Source organism: Sorex araneus, chromosome 3 (assembly GCF_027595985.1).
Source record: "Sorex araneus isolate mSorAra2 chromosome 3, mSorAra2.pri, whole genome shotgun sequence".
NCBI classification, from domain to species: Eukaryota; Metazoa; Chordata; class Mammalia; order Eulipotyphla; family Soricidae; genus Sorex; species Sorex araneus.
The window spans coordinates 150,911,049-150,926,200 of record NC_073304.1 but is presented as its reverse complement, the minus strand read 5'-3'; the positions used below and the strand labels follow the sequence as shown (position 1 = coordinate 150,926,200).

Below are 15,152 nucleotides of genomic sequence, written 5' to 3'. Positions count from 1 at the left end.
TATACTATTTTAGAGCGACATGAATATTATGAGATTTGTACTTTTCTGTTATCGTGAGGGTCCCATCTGACTATTTTTAAAACTTTTTTAATTGAATCACTGTGAGATAGACCCCTACAAAGCTGTTCATAATTGGATTTCAGTCATACAGTGTTCCAACACTCATCCCTCCACCAGTGTACATTTCCCAGCATCAGTGTCCCCATCTGACTATTTTTATAGTAAATATTTTTCTTGTTGTAGTTGAGGATTTAGGGCAGAATCTCCTCAGTAAACTTTATGATGTTCCTGCTTGCTGAAGTTCAGAGACATGCTGGATGTTTATCCTTCTTATCATGTGTCCAGGAAATCCAGATCTGTTGCCTTTGATTATCTTTTATCATCAGGATCAAACATCTAAGCAGCTTTTCTTCTTTTTTTATGTCAGAAGCCCAAACATTCCAATTTTATGCTGTGTTTATATTAGCAAGATGGCTATTTTCCTGAAGATGAGACGAGGCAGAAGTTGGAACGACTTGCCGGAGGCTACAGGGTGACTCACAAGCACAATGGAGAAGAGGGATATGAGTGAGGAATTCTTTATCTCTGACCTCATCCAGACCCCAAGCCATCTAGCCCATTCCTTCCCATCCACTTGTTTGCTTGGAAATTGAGCACCAAAGCTATTTTGTTGCCTCTTCTCATCATTGTTAATCTTTGATGCAATTTATTTACCTAAGACATCATTTAGCTCATTATGTCCTCCTGTTTCGCTGTGTTTCGCACTTGGTTTCAGAATTTCCAATCTCTTTTTACGTAAACATTAGCATAAGTCCTAGTTTGTGCAGTTCTCTGTTTTCACTCCTCATTTTTCTGTGCTCTAGTGCCTTTGTCAGAGCTTGTGATAATATCTCATAAGGATAAGTGCAGTGATTTCTCAAAAGGGAACTATAATTTACTGAATCCCTCCTATTTGTCATGCTCCATACTTGATACAAAATTAATATGAGTATATTATTCCTGTTTTTCAGATGAGGATGAGACAGAGGTGGTCAAGGAGCCTGTCCAAGGTCACACGACAGTGAAAGGGCAGAGCTGACATTCAGCCCATCTTTCCCTCTATGTTCTTCTGCTTTAAGTTGCACTGAGGACTCTATGATGTTCATATTTCTTCTAATTCATATAATTATAGCTTAATACACTAGTATTGTGATTTATGGCTTCAGAAAATTTTCACAAATTTGCTTTAGTGTAGGCTTTCTATGTGATAGCATTCCAATTTATTTCAAATGAAGTTGACATCAGGTTCAAATCTTTGAATTTTCCCAAAATCCCACTATCTGGTGATCAATCTTAGAGCCTGTAATCTATTATGAGGATATTATTTCTCTAATATTATTTTCCTTTTGTCACTTTTCTGATTAATTTTATAGTTACTACCTATTGCAAAATATGCAGTTGTTGATACATTGTTCAACTCTCTTTTCCAGCATATATATTCCCATTTATTTACTTATTTATCAATTTACTATTTTATTTATTCACTTATTTAAAAAACCTTAGTTAAGCACTTGTGATGCATGAACTACCAGAAATACAAAGAAGAATGACGCATGACGCATTGTCCCTGTCCTTGAGGAGATTATAGTGTGGTCAAGAAGTCATGCAGGTCACCCCATTACTTTAATCAAGGATAATAAAGGCTGTGATAGCGGGTGTCATGGGACATGGTGAAGGGACACCTCACCTGGACAGGTTTAAGGAAGGTAACTGAGGGAAGGTGCCCAATCCTGTGGGACAAGTTGGATGTAGGATATATTGAAGGTATGGATAAGAAGTTAGATTAGGAAACCTAAGCATGGGAGATCATGAAGGATTTTGTGGGCAAAGTTAAGGAATGTAGACTTTATCCCTTAGTCTAAGAAGAGACATTAAAGGATTTTTAAAAAATTGAGTCACTGTGAGATACACAATTACAAAGCTGTTCATATTTGGGTTTCAGTCATACAATGATCCAACACCCATCCCTCAACCAGTGTACATTTCCCACCACCAATGACCCCAGTTTCCCCAGCTAGCTCTATCACATATGACAGGCTTTCTCTCTCTCTCTCTCTCTCTCTCTCTCTCTCTCTCTCTCTCTCTCTCTCTCTCTTTCTCTCCCCGTTTCCCCCTCTCTCCTTTTGGGGACTGTGGTTTGCAATACAGATGCTGAGATGTTATCATGTTTGTCCCTCTACCTAGAGACATTAAAGGATTTTAGAAAGGAGAAGGCATGATAACATAATCATATATGCATTTTAGGGAGATCATTATAGTAGAACCATTAATAATGGTTTGGAGGAGTATTGGGTAGGGGAAAGCAGTTACTAAGATATTTATCCATTGTAGTAAATTAGATGAGAAATATAGTCTACAGTAAGGTATTGACAATCAGGATGGAGAAAATAATTTGACTGTAAAGATTTTAGAAATCTTTGAAGCGTATTGACATTGTAAATAAAAAATGAGAAGAGGAATAAATTAGGAGAAGGTCTTTTTTTAAATTTTTGTTTTGACTTGTGCTGCTGTGTAAGTAGTGGAAACTCTTTACAAGGCAAGGGACATGAAACCATTGAGACCCCAGTGATAAATCCTCAAATTTTGTACAGTTAATCTATAACAAAGGAGTCAGGTGAATAAAATGGAACAAAGAAAGCCTCTTAAACAAATGGTGCTGGGAAAAATAGTTAACTGCTTATAAAAAGAACAAAACTGGATCTATAGCTCATGTCCTACATAACAATTAATGAAAAGTGAGTTGAAGACTTAGAAATTTGTTTAGAAACCATAAAATACATTGAGGAAAATATAAAAAGAACTCTTCAGGATCTGGACATCAAATGGTTCTTCAGAGAACTGACTCCACTGGTAAAGGCAATGAAGAAAATAACAAACAATTGAAACTATATGAAATTTAATTTTCTGTGTGGTAAAATAAACATGGGCTATAGTAAAAAGAAACCCAACTAACTGGGAGAAGATATTTGTACATAGTAAGACTATAAAAGACTAACGTTCCGAATCTGTAAAACCCTTATGAAGCTCAGCAATAACAACTAAGGAGAAATAACCCATCAAAAATGGGGAGAAGAGATGAGTGGATACTTCCACAGAGAAGATGTATATACATATAATCAATAATTATGTGAAAAGATGCTAAATATCACTTTCGTACCAGGGAGGCACAAATCAAAATGACCGGAAGGCATTACCTCACATCTGCATATATATAAAAAACAAAAAAACTGAAAACAAGAAATGTTAACAGGTGTGAGTTTAGAGTGTGGGGATATGCGATGCATACCTTTAGTGGCTGAGAACCACCATCCTGGCCTCCCCAGCAGAGGAACCAAGAGATGGGGGACCACAGATTGATGGTCAAACTGGCCTGTTTAATACAGGGCTGTTATACTTATAGAACATCTGAGTGGGTTTGAGGTATAGGACTGACTACATGTTGGTGGTGTGATTGATTATTTACAGAGGTAAGGTGTTTCAGTGGAGGCAATTCTCTTGGGGAAATTAACTCAAGGAGACACTGTGTCTCCCAGGGACAACTATATTGCTTTTCTCTTTCCCTAGCTATTAGCAAATATTAAATAATTAAATTTACTTCTTATTAGTACTTGCAGTTATTTGGATAAACACAGTGAGAGGTATAGATTCCAAAACTTAGTTCTCTGGGCTCCAAGAGCAAGCAAAGCTTTTACCATAAATCCCAGATTAAGTCCCTAGGCAGGTTCAGTTTGTCCTTCCCTATGGGGTCCTGTCTCTTAAGTCATAATAGCTTGTATAAGACCATACTTTATGCTTTCTAGACTGTACAATTTTGATGCCAGGGTAGCTTTGGCGCTCGCCCCAGATTAATCCCAGTCCCACAGCAGGACCTCCTGTTTGTGAGGTATTAGGAACTATGGCAACCAAAGCCTGAGTCAAGTAAGTATATAATATATCTACTCCTGGGTATGAAGATACCCAAGAGTACATATATTTCAGAGTCAATCAAATTCCAAATATTAGGAGCATAGCATTAATGGTCTTTCTGTGTTTAAGCAAAGAACATTGCTCTATAGTAAAATATAAAAAGTTTTAGGGGAAATAGAAAAGCAAGTAATTCACTACAAAGTCCAGAATCACCAGAAGTTTTGACTTATAAGTAACCAAGATTGACTTGGGGAATGTAATAATGAGAGGTAAAGCACAAAGCCAAAAGTTAAAGATAAACTCAGGGGATTAGGGGATTTAGGGGTGCTCGTAAGAGCACTGTGAGCTTCTCTGGGGGGAGGGAAAGGGGCAATTCACTGGTGAACCCCAAAACACTTATGGTTAATATCCAACAGGCAGAGATGCCTCCAGACACCTTCCAGGCTGTCTTCACTGGGGCAACTTGGAGGGGGACTGGCGAGTTTCCCTCCCTGACCCAACAGAGCCACAACAACCGAAAACCTCCAGAACTCATTTGCTTCCATGCTCATGGCCGTTCTCCACAGGCTCAGATGAGCCTCATCCATGAGTGAATCTGCAGAAAAACCCAGGTATGCAGGACTCATGACTGAAATCTCCAAGCTCACTTGGAGCAGGAATGGGCCTCCCTCTCCCACCTCCCAAGTTTACCAGTAGCTTGACAGTCACACCCAAAAACTGCCCATATAATCTTATCAACAGCCATGATTTAGAGACTCAGAATAAAGTTCCCAGAAGAGAGCAACATAGGCCTCAAACATAAGTGAATTTGCTGTATAATCATATTCTAAATTTCAGAATTTCTTGAGCACGTGACCTCTCATACTCTATACCATAGATGTACCAAGAGTAGCACACAACATTTGATGGGGTTTAACAAACATGTTACTAATCTCTTATATAAGGACTTAATGTCTCTAGAATGAAATACAGCAATCTTCACACACTTTCCTCTAAGAAAACTTTATTGGACCATTTTCAGTGGATTACTTGTTACAAGCAATACAAAATTAATTGTTTCGGTTCTGATTTGGGGGGCACGGTTTGGGACTTGGGATGGAAATATTGAGATATGGTGGTGGGAAGGTGCAATGGTAGTGGGATTGGTGTTTGAATATTAAATGTAATGAACTATTGTGAACTTTATAAAAATAAAAATTAAAAAAAATGTATCCGACAGTCAGGGATACGGTAAAAAAGGAACCCTCATTCACTGTTAGAATGTTACCTGGTCCAGTTGCTATGGCAAACGGTATGGAAACTCCTCAAAAAAGTAGGTATGGAGTTCCCTTTTGATCTACCTGTATCACTTCTAGGTATCTACCTCCAAACAGAAAAACAGTAATCTGAAGAGATATGCACACCTCTACTCATTGCTACTTTTAGTACAATAGCCAGGATATGAAAGAAACCCAAATGTTCAACAACAGATGGATGGATGAAGAAGTTGTGGTAGTGTGTCTACACAATGAGATACTGTGGAGTGACAAGAAAAAAGCAAAAGTTATTTAGTTTGAAGCAGCTTGGATGGGATTGGAGGGTATAATGTTTAGTGGAGAAAGCCAGAGGCAGAAGGCCAAATAAAGGATGATCTCATTTATCTGTGATATACAGAGAAACAAGTCAAGAGTATGGAAAAATGTCAATTGATGTAAACTTCCAATACTAGAAATGCAGACTTGAGAGTGCAAGACTGGAGGTAGGAGAAGAACAAATAGGCTGCCTGTACACAGGAACATAAGTGAAAGGTGGTGTGGGAGGTGCTGAGGGAAGTAACAGTATGCACCAAAATTATAATTGTCAGTTAAATAATGGGGGAAGGGATGAGAGGGATAGAGTGGACATAGGGATGGGGGGTGGAGAAGGTTATGGACATCTCTGTGGTGGGTGGGTGGAGGGTGGGTGGCTGTATCTTTGTATATCAATACCAGAAACTTGATCACTATTGTAACCCTATCACCTAAACTCAATTAAAAAAATTAAAAAAAATTTTTTTTGACACTCCTCTGTAGTAGTAAGCTCAGTGGTAGAGCATTTGACTTGCATGTGTGAGGTCCTGGATTTGATCCTCAGCCCAGCAAAACTTTATCTAAATAAAATTGTAACATTCATCATTAATTACCTTTCTTTATTGTTTTCTGTTTTTCTGTAGCATTTATATTTATCTGGCATATTATGTATTTTACTTATTTACTTCTTACTACCTGTCCATTAGGTAAACTCAATGAATATTTTGATTTTTTACCTTTTTAAAATTTCTACATCTTTAATACCTCAATGGTTCTTGGAATATAGTAGATATCCAATATTTGTTATGCACCAATACATGAGAAATGGATAATTTAGTTCAAGATGTTTTGAATTATAGTGGATTGGTAGATTAAGAAATTTGTCCCCCAGGCCGCTGCCGAGATGTGATCCCGGGGGCCGCACGCATGTGCGGCCCCTCTGCAGCCTTACGAGCGTGAATCCAGACCCAGCTAAACCACTTTTGGCATGGGCAGCTACTTGCAGAATGTCTCCAGCCTGAGAACTAAGCCGCGACCCCATGCCCGCCCAGGAGGGGAAAGGTATTTCTCTCTCTCACCTGTCCCTTTCCGGGGATGAAGGGTGTGGGGACTGCCATATTATGATGACCACAGATGGGGTTTACAAGCTTGCAATGATCCAATATCTGGAAGAAATCTCCCTGGACTCAGTTGTTAAAGTACAGAAATCCAAAACCTCATTTCTCTTCACAACAGGTCTGACTCTAGTGGGGTGCTCCTAACAATAATGGTGAGGTTTGTGTTGAAATATTGAATGTAACCAAAGTAAACAGAAAGTTAAGTGAAATTTATCAGTTACAAGGCGGGGTGGGGGTGTGTGGGGGTGGGTGGGATGGGAGGTGTACTGTGGTTTTCTTTTTGGTGGTGGGATATGGGCACTGGTGAAGGGATGGTTGTTTCAGCATTGTATGACTAAGACTTAAGCCTGAAAGCATTGTAATTTTCCACATGGTGATTCAATGAAATAAAATTCTTATTAAAAAAAAAAAGAAATTTGTCCCCTAACCTCTGCCCTCAACCCTGGTGAAGGAATTGGTGTTGGGAAATTGCATGCCTAAAGCCCGACCATGAGTAATTTTGTAATCCATGGTGACCAAACATATTTTTCTATTTCTGGTCGTTTTCTAAGGTCTTGAGTCGTGAAGTCAAGCTGTCTATGTGGGCCCTTTCTTCCTTCCTGAGGAATGCTTGTAGAGCTATAAATTTTCCCCTTATCACGGCTTTAGCTGCATCCCATAGGTTTTGGCAGCTCGTGTCTTCATTCTCATTTGTTTCTAAGTATTTTTTGATTTCTTCTTTGATTTCCTTCCTGACCCACTCATTGTTCAACATTGAATTGTTTAATTTCCAAGTGTTTGATTTGATTCTCCGTGTTGGTGAGTGGTTAGCTTCTATCTTCAGCGCATTGTGGTCTGAGAAGATGGTTGATACAATTTCTATTTTTCCGATTCTATTGAGGTATGTTCTGGGGCCCAGTACATGGTCTATTTTAGAAAATGTTCCGTGTGCACTGGAAAAGAATGTGTATTCTTTCTTTTTGGGGTGTAAGGCCCTGTATAGGTCTATTAGGCCTCTCTCTTCAATTTCTTCTTTCAGAGTCAGTGTTTCCTTGTTGAGTTTTGTTCTTGTCGATCTATCTAGAGGCGATAAGGCCGTATTGAAGTCTCCGACTACTATTGTGCTGTTAGTGATGTCCTCTTTGAAGTCTGTTAGGAGTTGTTTTAAATATTTAGCTGGTCGCTCATTAGGTGCATATATGTTAAGAGTGTGATTTCTTCCTGTTGTACATATCCCTTGATAAACAGATAATGACCTTCGCTATCCCTTTTAATCTTTTTCAACCTGAAATCTATGTTTTCGGATATTAGGATGGCCACTCCAGCTTTTTAAAGGGGGTTGTTTGCTTGCAGGATTGTTTTCCATCCTTTGACTTTGAGTCTATGTTTACTCTGTTTGTTCAAGTGAGTTTCTTGCAGGCAACAGAATGTTGGGTTTAATTTCCGGATCCATTTTGCCACTCTGTGTCTCTTGATAGGTGCATTTAGGCCGTTGACATTGAGAGAGATTATTGTGATGGGGTTTTGTGTCATCTTTCTGTGGGATTTGTTGTTCTTATGGGGCTCCTACTTGTCTCAGAGTAGCCCCTTTAGACCTTCTTTCACGTTTCGTTTTGGGTCTATGAAGTTCCTGAGCTGTTGTTTGTCCGAGAAGTAGTGTATATTTCCTTCAAGTTTGAGTGAGAGTTTAGCCGGATAAAGTATTCTAGGTGAGGCATTCATTTCATTGAGTTTTTTTCACTATGTCCCACCATTGTCTTTGGGCTGGGAGGGTTTCCTCTGACAGGTCTGCTGTAAATCTGAGGGGTGCTCCTTTGTATGTGATTTCCTTCTTTGACCTTGCTGCTTGCAGAATTGTGTCTCTATCCATAGCATCCATCATTCTGACTATGATATGCCTTGGAGTCTTTTTATTTGGGTCTCTTTTTGCTGGTACTCTTCGGACTCCTTGTATCTGGATGCCTGCCTTCTCCAGCTCTGGGAATTTCTTAGCAATGATGTCTTTGACTGTGTTTTTTTTCATTGGGGTTACTTCCCTGTGGTTCTGGTACTCCAGTGATTCTAATGTTGTTCCTCTTGAAGTCATCCCCCAGGGCTCTGATTCGTTCTATAGCCATTTTGAGGTCTTTGGCCATGATTTGTTGTTGTCTATAAGCTTTCTGTAACTCATCTTCTAGGTCGCTGATTCTGTCTTCGGCTGTAGTCATTCTACTGTTGAGGCCATCTAATGAGATTTTTAGTTCATCTACCGATTCTTTTATTTGTGTGACTTCCATTCGTAGGTTTGAAATTTCTGCTTTCATTTCTTCCTGCATTTTTTTGTAGACCGTTGCAGTGTTTCATTCATCTCCTCACGTAACTTATTGGATGTCTGTTCCATGGTTGCTTGTAATAGGTCGACTCTCCTCCAGATTTCCTCTCTGAATTGTTTCTCTCAAACATATTTTTCTAAAAAGAGAGGAATCTGCACTTTTCCTTACTCTAGTTTCCTTTTGTTTATAGGGTTCTATATTATTGAATTATGGTAAAAATCCTGTTTAATTCCAGAGGGGAGATGGCTCTCTAGTTACCTGGAATTTTTGTTTTTACTATCAGAGGGAATAAATTTTCAACAAAACATTAAAAATTTTATTTACAACCTTTAAAAATATGGTACTGTAATTTACAAAGTTGTTTGTAGTAGAATTTCAGGCATAGAATATTTCAGCACCAATCTTGCCATCAGTGTCAACTTTCCTCCACCAATGCCTCCAGTTTCTTAACCTCCAACCACCTCTCCACCCCCACCCCTTTTGTCTCCTTTTCAGGCACATTTTAAAGTTTGGTGATTATAGTTTGGTTCTCATAGTGTTGTTGGCTCTGTGATTTAAATACATACATATATATATATATATATATATATATCACACCTCTACATCACTGACATGCCTGAGGCTCATGCCCCTTACCCCGTTACCTCTCATCTGCCTCTTCTTACCCACTCGATTTCTTTCCTTCCCTGTCCTCATTTCTGTAATCTAGAATATAATCAAGGATAATATAGGTATCCTTCCTTTGATTCCTTGTTCTGCTATTCCATATTCTGCAGATAAGTGAGATCATCTGGTATTTTCCTTCTTCTGACTTACTTCACTTAACATGATATCCACCAGTTTCTCCTGCATTGTACTCTGTTGTGTTTGCAAACCACATTTTTGTATTATACTCATTTGTCATTGGACACCAGGATTGATTCCATATCCTAGCTATTGTATTAAATGCTGCAATGAACAATTGTGTGTATATGTTGTTATAAATTAATGTTTTTATGTCTTAGGAATAGATTCCAAGAAGGCAATTCCAAGAAGTCAAGTCACATGGCAACTCTTTTCTGAAAATCTTCACACTTTTTTCCATAGCAGTTTAACCAGATGACATTGCAAAGGAAATAAATCTTAAAGGGTCTGGGGCTGTGGTAATTCACTGAGTCTTGCTTCAAGCATATTCCTCTTTCAATTTCTGAATTCTGGAACTTTTTATCTTTCTTTCGAGGGAATTTTCTCCAAAAGTTCAAAGAATCAAGTATAAGTAGAGAATTAGACATTTTGATTTGTAAATATGTGGGATTAACTCTGATGAGGTTAATAGGGCTGGAAGAACAGATATAATTCAGAGAAGTTGGTTGAATTTTCAGCTAAAAAGCAATGAGCTCCCGTGCAGGTGCAGGCTGTACATTAGTGTGTGGTTACCATTCTCTACCTTTGCATTTGTCAGTGTGAGAATGCAAGCAGTGGCTGCATGGACCACTGGTTCTGCTTAGAAGGACAATCATGGTGTGATTCACAAGCTCCTCAATTCTCTGCTTACACACACGGAAGGATTAAGTGTGAAGTATAGCTTCTTTTACTTCTCATATGACTCATTACAAACTCATTTGACTATACTATAGATGGGAGAATTACACAGGAGTGAAAATATCCTAAAACTTTATTGTGTTAAAAATCAGGTTCTGACAGAGACTGGGAAAGCATTTGACAAGGATGTTGGCCAAGATGAAAATTTTCAGATTATGGGAGAGGTTTCCTCATATAACCCCTTATATAATAAAATCATGGAATTGGATCATGCAGTCATACTTAGAAATCACCCAACTCCCCTCTTTCTCTTTTCTACCCTGGTCATGGCTCCCTCATCTCCCAAAATGTATGCCTGGGCCAAGTTCAAATCCAACTCTGCCTTGGTCAGAAGCACCTGTGAGCTTCTGAGCAGATCACTGCCTGTGTCGATGTGGAACCTACCAGAGACATGAACAGATGAGAGACTCAGCACTTTAGCAGTTCCATGTTCCCTAATCTCACTTGTTCCTAGCCACAGGTTCCAAACCAGTTCATTTCAAGGAACACTGACATAGCAGTTAATTTCCGTGGGACTGGGGATGCCATAGTAGGGTGGCTGGCTCTGGGGATGAGACTGGTTGTTCTATATTTTTTATGATTTTTTCTTTTGTTATTTTACTTATTTAGTTTTGGGGGCCACGCCCTGTAGTGCTCAAGGACTATTTCTGATTTAGGGCCTGGGGGTTGCCCCTGCTGGCGTGTGGGAGAATTTATGGTGCTGGACCTCCTGTATCCAGAGCATGTGCTTCTGCCTTTGAGCTATCTCCCCAGCTTCTTGACGTGAGAATAGGGGCTGTGCTGGGAAATCTCATCATTGGTTATTCTAGGAACCTTCCTCTGAAGCTTTGTCTCTTCTGTACCATTCTGGGCTTTGCCTTCTTGGAGACCATGTGACTATTTTGCCTGATGGTGGCCTTTCTCATTCTCTTCAGTATATGAAAGACCAGCTTCCACCTTCTGTAGTTATTTCTCCAGTGTCTTTGTTTGTTTGTTTGTTTGTTTTGGGTCACACCTGGCAATGCTCAGAGCTTACTCCTGGATCTGCACTCAGGAATTGCTCCTGGCAGTGCTCCAAAGACTATATGGGATGTGTAGATCAAACCCAGTTCTCCCATACTACCCACTGTATTAATGTCCCAGTCCCCGCCTATGTCTAGTCTTCCTAGTATATATTTTTGCCTGAAGTTCCCCAGGTATTCTGAGAAAAATAATTGATTCAGGGTTTGACAGAGGTAAGACAAATAACACATTAATAGTGCAAAAAAATCATGTAATTCATGTATCAATTTTTTTAAAGTTTCTCTCTGGTGATTTAGGCTGATGGTCATGCAAACTCATTTTAGATATGCTTATGATAAAAAGACTCTTGCTTTTTAAAATAGTGAACTCTGCTTTGGGGCTGTTATGAATAGAAGGAAAATTGCTTTGGAGCAGGTGAAATCACCTTCCTTTAAATTTGTACCTATTGGGTCAAGTCCTATTTTTTTCAAGCAATGTAGAATCTCCTTATATGGCATAGAGTTTCTTTACCTGCAAATGCCTCTAACTTTAAATCTTCTCAGAGAGAAGTTGGCATTGAAGAAATAGTACAGAGGTTAAGGCATTTGCCTTGCATGTGGCCCACCAGGGTATCAATTCCTGACATTACAAATTGTCTCCTGAGCACTGCCAGGAGTGATCCCTGAGCATGGGGCCAAGAGTAAGTTCTGAGCATCACTGGGTTGGCCCAAGAACCAAAATAAATAAATAAAAGAAAGAAAGAAAAAGAGAAGTTTTATTTGCTAATTAAAGTTTGAATGAAAACACCTTTCCCCCCACCCCCCTGCGGAGCCAGAACAATAATACAGTGGATAGGGCACATATCACACCCAGGAACCTAATATGGTCCCCTTGCCCTGTCAGGAGTGATTCTGAACACCTGCTGGGTGTGGCTCCCAAATCTTTTTTTTGGTTATCAAGGGCTGGGGGGTGGGGGGAGAGAAACAGAGAATTAGTTCTTTGTGTGTGTGTGTGTGTGTGTGTGTGTGTGTGTGTTTTGCTAGGGATTGAACTAGTACTTCATTCGTGCAAATCATGTCCTCTATACTAAGCTTCCCCCAAATTAAAAAAATTAATTATAAAATGCAGATAGCATACAATTTACCATTTCAGCCAATTTACCTCCTCAGCACTTCCCAGCAGTGCTCAGGAGGCAGCAGGGTTACAATTGGCAGTGCCTTAGGATTCATGCAGTACTAGGGATTAAATTTGGGGCCTTGTGTATCTTAGATTTTACCCCTGTGACTATCTCCACGGCCTCTTTCTTATCCTTTGTTAAGAATACAGTTAAATGGGGCTGGAGTGATAGCACATCGGGTAGGGCTTTTGCCTTGCACGCGGCTGACCCGGGTTCGATTCCCAGCATCCCATATGGTCCCCTGAGCACCGCCAGGGGTGGTTCCTGATTGCAGAGCCAGGAGTGACCTCTGTGCATCGCCGGGTGTGACCCAAAAAGAAAAAAAAACAATACAGTTAAGTAGTGGTAAGTACATTCACATTGTGATCAACCTGTACTGAAAATCTGAAACTGTGCCTATTAAACATTATTCTCACTTTCTCCGCTTCCCATGTCTCCTGACAATCACTCTTCTGCTTTCTGTATCTGTGAATTTGGCTTCTCTAGGTACCTCATGTAAGTGCAGTCATACAGTATTTGTCTTTCAGTAACTGGATTTTAATGTTGTCTAACATTTTCTAATGTTGTCTCAGTTCTTCTCCATTGTAGCATGTATCAGCATTTCCTTTCTGATGCTCAGGGACATCTCAGTAGTCTGGTACCTGCCTTGCAGTCCCTTACTTCAATCCCTGGCACTGTCTCTTATGCTTGAATGCCATCCCATCTCCACTGCTGTTTGAGATCCCTGAACTACAATGAAGTGTGTGATCTCTGGACTACAACAGACAAGTTTGTGTGAGCAATACGACTGAAGTGTTGACTCCAGCAAGAACCACAACAACTAAGTGTGTTAGCACTACAATCAAGGGGTGCAAAAGCATCACAAACTATGTTTGTGAGAACTGTAACCAAGTAACCAAGTATGTGTGAGAGCGGTTATCACAGAAACAATAACAGCATAGAGAAGAGAAGGGGAAAGGAAGAATTTCATTTTTTCCTAAGGCTGAATAATATTTCATGGTAAGATTATATGACACTTTTTTCTAGCCATTTATTTGACCAGTGTACACACTTGGGTTATTTTCATAGTTTGACTATTGTACATGAATAATATTGTTATACTTCAATGCTCTGTTTTTCTTTGAGTTATAAGCCCAGAAGGTCAATTCTTGATTCATATTGTAATTTTATTTGGAAAAGGTTTTGAGGAACTGCCATGATGTTGTCTATAAGGAGGTCAGTATTTTATATATCCAAGAATAGTATGTAAGAGTTCTAATATCTCTAATATAAGGGTTCTTATATCTTTATATCTTAATAAGATTGAGGTGATAGTGGTCCATCCTGGCCACTGCTTATAAGGCCAGGGATCAAAACCAGGTCTTTTTCATGCAAAATGTGTGTTCCAGGTTCCCCCCTCTCAAACAACTTCTTTTGTTTGTTTTGGTGCCATACCCATCATTGCTTAGGGCTTACTCCTAGCTGTGCTCTTGGAATCACTCCTGGCAGGCCTCCAGGGACCACAAGGGGTGCTGGGAATTGAAATCTGGTGGGCTACTTGTGACCTTAGCTGCTGTACTATCTCTTGAAACCCTACAGCATAAAATTTTTTGTTTTGTTTTGGGGCCACATCTCCCCATGCTCAGGGATCACCTCTGGATCATATGGGGTCCTTGGGAATGAACCCTGGTTGGCTGCGTGCAAGGCAATAACTCTATCTGCTACATTATCACTCTACCCCAGCATAAACTATTTTTAAAGTAAATCACTTTCCACCAGTTTCCCATATTTAAATTTTATTGACTGTATTATATTAAACTGCACATGCTGTCCCAGGATGTACCCAGAGAGGCATCAAACTGTGATTATATACTTGAGGTGTCTTTGTTATCTTTGCACAGAAGTGGTAGGTTTTTCTGAAGTATATTTTTATGTTTATGTTTACTCATGGGGGAGCCGGTGGAGGAACCCAGGTGTGCAGGACCTGGGGCCAAGATCTCCAAAGCTGCTCGGATCGGGACCCAGATTGCACAATGTGACCACTCGACATCTAACAGCCTAGAGAATCTGACAAGCTACTGAAAGTCTATTGCCCATTTGGGAGAGCCTGGCAAGCTCCCCGTGGCGTATTCATATCCAAAATACAGTAACAGATATATACAAACCTCTCGGAGAGCCTGGCAAGCTACTGAGAGTATCCCATCTGCACGGCAGAGCCTGGCAAGCTACCCATGGCATATTTGATATGCCAAAAACAGTAACAATAGGTCTCATTCCTCTGACCCTGGAAGAGCCTCCAATCATTGGGAAAGATGAATAAGGAGAGGCTGCTAAAATCTCAGGGTTGAGTGTAATAGAAACATTACTGGTGCCTGCTTGAGTAAATCGACGAACAATGGGATGACAATGATACAGTGATACAGTGATTTGATTTGAATTTTCTTAATGTTGAGCATATTTTCATGGACTTGTGCCAAAGTCCCATGTCAGGGTAACCCCATGACCCTTATAGATACCATATAAAGAAGATTTG

General features: G+C 39.7%; 1 pseudogene; it reads left to right on the top strand.

Moving 5' to 3' along the window:
- The first annotated feature begins 1,706 nt into the window (after positions 1–1,706).
- The window catches only part of LOC101549929 (protein YIPF4-like), a 23,971-nt pseudogene continuing 10,525 nt past the window's right edge, over positions 1,707–15,152 (top strand).